We start from the raw sequence: 8,086 nt of genomic DNA on the forward strand, positions 1-8,086 counted from the left end.
GTTTGTTGGAACTTCCCTATTTCACATAAGTTGTGTGCTGTCTAAGCTTGATATAATTATCATCTACCAGAAAATTCTGTTTAACCTATAAGTTTCCTGTTTAAAATATAGATGTTATATTATAATCTATTTAGTTAGATGCATAACTGTACCACTGGCCTAGGCATGACTCAGGGAGCGCCTCGTAGAGCTAAACCTATGTTCAGAAAATATGTGGAATCATGCCAGTGCTATCTAAAATTTGGATTAAATTGGGAGATGTTAATAAAACTGTAATGTTGTGTTATATTTAACAGTGAGCCCTTCATTTTTTGTATTGCAACCTAAAGGAATAATAAAGTTTAAAAAGAATAAGGCTGAACATTATATTTGGCTTTCATACCAGGCCAAAGCCAATACAGCCCTTTAGTAATTAAGATTTTTGCCTTAGAATCAGCCCCAAGTAGCCCCCATTTTTCAGCTAATTCACAGCATATGTTCTAGTATGTTGTTTAAAGAGCGACAATACAAAGTATATAAAGTCATAATAGTAATTAATAAAAATTCACATTATATGGGAAAGCAGCCCTGTATAGCATCAACTTCTATGATCAGTGTCAAATCTGATTAATTAATATAATGAGCTGCAGAGAATACAGAGATGTGCAGCAATATTGGCTAAAGGGATGGAAGATTGAAATTGTGAGAGTAGACTGTCAAGGTTGGGGTTGTTCTCTCTGAGAAAAAAAGACACTTACAAGGGGACATGATTAATCTTTACAAGAACATTAGAGGACATTATAGACAATTAGCAGAGGTATATTTTTTCCATTAAAGGGATCACCGCACCAGAGGCCACCCCTTTAGACTACAGGAAAAGAACTTTCATTGGAAGCAGCATTGTCAATTGGCTGGGTGGTTGGTTGATTCTGTTAATGCTTTTAAGAGGGATTTTATTAGTATAGATATTGGTATATATATATAGTTTATGTGGGGTGTGTGTATGATTGTGTGTATGTATGGACGGATACTGGGTTTCATTCGGAGGGGTTGAACTTGGACGTTGGTCTTTTTTCAATCCAATACTCCAATATGTAACTATGTAAAGTTACCAGAGGCAGCTTTTTCTGCCCCTGGTAACTGGCTGCTCGCTACAACCTGATGCAAAGGTTCCCTCATGGCGTGCAGCCCTGGAGTGGCCCTCTTTATAATGGAAAAACCTTGTTATCTGTTCTATGATTTCAATCAACCCTTAAGATTGGCTTCTCAACAGCTCCCCAGAGCTAAAAATTATAACTAAAAAAAATATATATTCATTTCTCATATGAAAAATAAGTTTTACAGATGGGGGAATAAATCGGGGAGACTCCTTGCCAGAATAACCAAACACAACACAGCGCAACACTTCATAAAGAAATTAAAAATGGAGGAGGGTTGGGCTCGGGACACTGAAGCCATTGTAGCAGAACTTGAAACGTATTTTAAACACTTTTACGAGGAGAATCAGGACCATCCAGAGGAAGGCCTCTCTTTCCTGCGAAATGCCCACTTATCCAAACTTTCAGTGCAGGACAGGGAGATCTTAGATGCACCTATTACAGAACAAGACATAACATCAACAATAAAGCATTTGAAGAATGGGAAATCCCCAGGCCCCGATGGTTTAAGCGCAGAATATTATAAAGCCCTCCTCCCGGAACTCGCCCCACTGCTCACCACGCTTTTTAATAATGTTCTACAGGGCTTTCCATTGTGGTGTGAAGCAAACGAGGCGAGAATTATATTAATTCCAAAAGAGGGGAAAGACCCCACCCTCCCCTCCTCCTACAGGCCGATCTCTCTTTTAAATCAAGACCTGAAATTGTTAACCAAAATTATGGCAGACAGGTTACAACTTGTTCTCCCACACATACTTACCACTCACCAGGTGGGGTTTCTCAGGGGAAGATACCCGGTCCAGGCTCTCCAGACGGCAATAGCTACCTTGTATCAATGTAATCTGGAGAAAAGAAAACACGGCATACTAATTAACTTGGACGCTGATAAAGCCTTTGACAGAATAACACATACACACATTAAGAGACTGCTTAAATTTCAACACTTTGGTATTCAGATGCTCAACCTATTTAGAACCCTCTACTCGCATTCCTATACCCATGTTACGGCTAACGGACTGAACTCTCCTAGATTCTTGATACAGAGAGGCACGAGACAAGGATGTCCTCTCTCACCGCTACTTTTCAATCTCGCTTTAGATCCTTTGCTACGTCACTTACTTAATGATGACACCTTTGAAGGTATCCAAGTAGGCACACAACAAGTAAAGCCAGTAGCATATGCTGATGACATCCTCCTTTTTCTAAACAAGCCTCAAACAGAACTTCCCACAATCCTACACAAAATAGAAACTTTCGGAACTATAGCGGGATTTAAAATCAATCTAGGGAAATCTGAAGCCCTACGTCTACAACACACCATCCCGTCGGATTGGGCAAACCCGTTTCCCTTTCGGAAAGCCAAAACACATGTAAAATTTCTCGGAATCCGATTAACACAACATCACAAAGACATGTATAAGTCCAACATCAGATCCACCATAGATCAAATTGAACAAGACACCCGCAAATGGATAAATACAAATCTTACATTCTCAGGTAGAATTCATTTTATTAAAATGATAATTTTCCCCAAATTACTTTACAAATTACAAATGTTGCCATATCGCATATCCTCCGCAGACAACAAACGACTGCAACACATTTTAAGAACCTTTATCTGGAACAAAAAACGTCCCCGAATCAGAGTCGCAACCCTCCACCTACAGAAGCAGGATGGTGGACTCAATCTTCCAAACATATTGGAATATAACGACGCAGCTCTCCTTAGATATGCGGGAGATTGGCTCCACCATAGAAACATATACACCACGACCCTTTTAGATGAAACCTTAACAGAGGGAAATTCACTCACTCTTACATACGCCACTTCCAGAAATCCCCAAAGATATACAGGATAATCCTTTATTCATTCATACATACAGAACCTGGCACTCTATCCGCAAAAAAGCTAACCTTTCTCCCTTTAACTCAATAAATCTTACCTGGCTCAATAACAAAGCGTTCCCTCCAGGCCTAAACAGTATACTTTTTAAATCATGGCAAACGAAAGGTCTACAAAACATGAAGGATGTGATCACGACTACCAACACAATTCAACCAATTGCGACCCTGCTCCAAAAATACCCATTTTTGCAACTTCACCAATTCTCATTATTACAACTTACACACTTCATCGCGACACAATTGGCTAAATTAACAGATGTAGACAAGACCAACCCAATTGACTCGCTATGGCCAAAACATGACACAATTAGATCAACTGCACATATTTACAACCTAATCAGGACAACCATCGATGTAGATAACACCACCATGAGCTTTACGAGATGGAAAACAGTTATCCCGCACTCGGAAAACGTAGATATTCTCCGTTATCACACCCGAATGATGAAAATACTACCGGCTAGCACATACCAAGAAATGTCCCTACAAATATTGCATCATACCTATTTGACTCCTTTGAAGAGATCCCATATTGGCACGGCGATCTCAGATAGTTGTTTGAAATGCGGGGATTCGAGAGCTGATATAATACACTGCCTATGGTCATGCCCACTCATGCAACAGTTTTGGAAGGAAGTCGCCAGCTACTGGGAAAACCTGTCGGGGAAAACTCTGAACATTCACGCTACATGGGCCATTTTTAGCAAACTGCAGCCTACCTCATATATCTCTAAGCTCTGGCTGAAAGGTTGGCAGCAGCGGCCCGGAAAGCCATTTTGCATACCTGGTTGTCCCACCTTCCCCCACCACTGTCCTTGGTGCATCAAAAACTGCAATACATATTCCATTTAGATTGGATAGAAACCTTAACGAGTAAGGAAAGCCACATGGAAACCTTTTTCGATACCTGGCTGACGCACATTAACACCCTCCCACTGCATACTAAACTACTAACCATTCAAACCTTTCAATATACTACATGGTATGAAAGGGAACTGTTGCAGGGGACCGATGTTGTCTGTGAGGCGGAACAACAGCTGATGAATAGGGGAAACCTACAACAACCAATTTCAACGGGACCCCCCAGGAGCCACTCCCTTAATCAAATATTAACAAGCACTCTGTGAGTACAAACCTTTTCATGTTTCTTCCTACTGTTAATAGTTAGTGACATGCTGGGTCGTTTTTCAATATATATAGGTAGCGGTGTATCTGCCTGGTCCATTCTCTCCTGGTCACTTGGCAACGGTATAGACTGCTAATTATCATTCCTGCCTTCTACTACTTTGTTCTACCCTTGACAATAATATTGTTATCTTATTTACTTTCTTGGTTATGATTTTGTTTTAATTCATTTTACTTGTATTCTGGAAAAACTAATAAAAACATTTGTGAAAAAAAAATATATATATATATATTCTAATAAAGGTATGGGATCTCTGTACAGTCCAAATCATTTATTTTGCCTAGTGATTAAATATGTGCTTTTTTATGCAAAACAGACTTTGCGGTGTTGGCTAAGGTGGCCATGTTTTTGTTTTGATCTGTGGCAGAAATGTGTGTTTATCAGAAGAAAAGAAACCTAAAGAAACTCAGCACATATGGCTTTGTTTATTTCTTTCTACTGAAGTGTGCAAACAGCCGATAATCTGTTTACAAGTAATAACATTTTCATGTAACTCTTTGTTTTCACAGTCAATCCTCTGCTATTTTCATTAGTCAAATTAAAAAGTTATATTTTGAGTAGTTGTTTTTTTAGTGTCAGTATACAAAAATTGACAGTATGACCTTATTCATGATATCCATTTTAGGGGGTGATTTATCAAAGTTCGAATTTAAATTTTTGCCACGATTTTTTTGCCAAATTTTTGGCGAGTTCATGTAGAAGTCAATGGGAGTTGTCCTTGGCAAAATTCTAGCCATTTTTTTTAATTCAAGATTTTTGAGTTTGTAAACGTACAATTTTGAGTTTTTTAAAACTTATACAGTAAACTACAAAAATTTTAGGTATTCGAGTTTTTTTCGCGATTTTATTCAAACAAGTTTTATGCATTCTGATTTTTTCATAAACAAGCAACCATTCAAGTTTTTTTTTTTAATTGTGAGTTTATTCGAAGTAAAATACTTTACAAACCTCACAAATTAGATTTTTTATAAATAAGGCCTACAAATGGAAAACATCTCTGGCAATTCACCAATGCTATTAGCATCATTTTATCATCAAAAGATGTTTAAGTGTCAGGATAAGAGATGGTATTGATACTTTTAACATCTCAGATGAGGTTATTGGATTTTATCATTTTGAACTTTTCCTCCTCTGTAAGGTCATGTCTATTGCCAAGATCTGCAAGACCCGATGACATCATTGCACCAGCAAGATTGCACTGATATTTTGTCATTGCCAAATTAAATTAACTTTTTCAGTTTTTTAATTTTAAATGCCACTTGTTTTCCACTATCTAGAGCAGGTGCAGCAGATGGTGCACATGTGGTATAGTATTGATTCTTTTGAAGCTTCTCTGTTATAGAATAGTCTACTCAGTAGGTTAGTGGGTTTTCAAGTCTGAAGCTGCCATCTGTGACAAATTATTATTCATCTGTGTGGATACTGGATGTAATTTTAAATATGAACTTGTATTCAGTATTTATTAGAAAATATACAAAATACTGTATAGTTTAGTCTTAACAATACAAATATATAGAATATTATCCAAGCACAGCTGAAAGTAAAGGCTCATATACTACTGTGCCACTCTGCAGTCTCTGTTCTGGTGCATGCTATACGGTTGCCATTTGTCTGGTTTTGACCTGGACAACCAGGTTTTCGGAAGGGCTGTGTGCGTGAAAACTACCTACTCGATTTTTCAAATTTGGAAAACCATGCAGGATTACCTGAGATTGGTACTGTAATTGGTCAACCCCTGTTGACCACATCATAGCCCCCACAATACCCTCGCAACTTCAGTCCACCTGCCCAGAGTTAGCAGTGGGACAAGGTGGCAAACCTAGTCTGCCACAAGGTGGCAAAACAGCAGCCTGCCAGAAAGCATTTCTCTCCTAAAGTGCAGGCACAAATCACATGACCAGGGGCAGCTGGGAAATTGACAAAATGTCTAGCCCCATGTCAGATTTCAAAATTGAATATAAAAAAATCTGTTTGCTCTTTTGAGAAATGGATTTCAGTGCAGAATTCTGCTGGAGTAGCACTATTAACTGATGTGTTTTGGAAAAAAACATGTTTTCCGATGACAGGATCCCTTTAAAAGATCCTATCTAAGGTGCCACCCTGCTGACTGGTCTAGGACACAGTCCCTGCACCTCACACCATACTGAGTAACTCAGTCCCAGGCGTGGTAACGCGGAAATATAAACCCCAGGCTGCCTAGTAACGGGGATCTGAACTGCTGATCTCCTCTAAGAGGAAATACTCTGCACTGCCCTTCCAGAGAGAGAGAGGCAGAAGTCTCCAAATGCCGGATCCCAACAGGGATCCAGGTGAGTTACAAAATAAAAATCAAAAGCTCCCAAAAACTTGTCCTATCCTTTGGCGAGGACAGAAAAAAAAGATGCAGCAGGCAGGGGAAATGAGTGCTATATAGGTTGGGTAATATGGAAACAGTTTTCTGTCCTATCCATGGTAGAGGGCGGGGAGAACCCATATGTGTGAAGTCTGCCATAGTGACTAGAGAAACATATATATCATTTTGGTGTAGAGTTTTTAGCAAGAAAAAACATGATGTTAAATTCTCAAAGCCTGTGGTTTTTCTGTGATGCAGTTCACATTGGATTCTATTTGAATGAGGTGATTTCAGTCATGATTTTGTGAGCGCTAAAATGATATAAGCAAAATCTTGAAAACCTTTTGTATGTCATAGTCATAAGGCCCTAAGGGATTTGGGCTGCCCTTATGGTGCTGTCAAGAGCATCCATCCACTGATCAGCACATAACTCACAAGTTACAAGTCACAGCTCACAATTTCTGATCAACGGATTTGTGTTGCATTGCTTTTGAAATGTTTTTCAGCATCCTTTAGCCATACTTAAAGTCTTATTTTATGTATTTTGTCTTCTCTCTGTTTTGGATATTATAATAGTGTTTTATATTTTTTTTTATGGAACAACTTTAAATTCCCTGCTGTTTTGTAATTAGAGTAAGGCTTATGTTTCAAAGAACTCTGTCCAGAATTCTAGAAAAACAGGTAGTGCTGTTAATGTGACAATGAAGTTACTTAGATAAGGAATAATGAAAAATATCCCTCGGATTAAATTTTCTTTTCATGCAAGGAAGCTCAAGCAAAAGAAGTAGAAAAAAGAAACGGCATGTGGTTTATTATATTTTTTGCAGTTCTAATTATACCGTATTATAAGATGAACACCTGACTATGGCTCATATTTACACTTAAATTAAGGAAATTGAGGTACTTTTCTACGCATACAGATATATCATATGAGTTTAAGAAACACAATGTAAATTAACATTAACATGTACAAAGGTGCTCATATTGGGCATTTTTTACTATCACAGAAGAACATTTGCACGTGTACTATAAACTATGTTAGTACTTTGAAGCACAGTAATCTAGAACATGCACAAAAGGGGCACCCACACTTCAAGTACAATATTGTGGATTTTATATGGACATAAAAAGGGTGTCATAATACACAATCTTGTGCTGCAGTGTCAAAATAAAAAATTACAAAACGGCACATGAAGTGTGTGTGCACCCTTTTGTCATTGTAATATAATTGTGACAATAGTGAAATGTAAATGATGTACAGAGAGTGGATATTTATTCTCATGTAGTAAAACTGATCAATACAGTCAGTCCAACTGTGATGTGATAACTCCATACCTCATTGGTCAAGACAGAAAAAGACTTGGTTCTACACCTGTTAAAAGGAATTGAGTTAACCCAGCTATGAATGATTTTGCATATCTGCAGAAATTCAGTTTGACGATCTTGCAATTTTAGTGGCTGCAAATTTGCGCGATTCACCGCCGGCGAATAAATTCGTGAAATGGCCGCGAAAACTCACCGGCGTCA

General features: G+C 38.3%; 1 long non-coding RNA gene across 1 annotated transcript; it reads right to left on the reverse strand.

Annotated features, from left to right (window-relative positions):
• Positions 1-1,080: 1,080 nt before the first annotated feature.
• Positions 1,081-4,427, reverse strand: LOC121394253. Its single transcript, XR_005961588.1, has 3 exons — positions 3,997-4,427; positions 1,897-1,978; positions 1,081-1,571 (listed from the first exon to the last, which is right to left on the reverse strand). It is a non-coding gene; the product is annotated as an uncharacterized LOC121394253 (long non-coding RNA).
• Positions 4,428-8,086: the final 3,659 nt, after the last annotated feature.

The sequence above is a fragment of the Xenopus laevis genome, chromosome 5S (assembly GCF_017654675.1).
Source record: "Xenopus laevis strain J_2021 chromosome 5S, Xenopus_laevis_v10.1, whole genome shotgun sequence".
Taxonomy (NCBI): Eukaryota; Metazoa; Chordata; class Amphibia; order Anura; family Pipidae; genus Xenopus; species Xenopus laevis.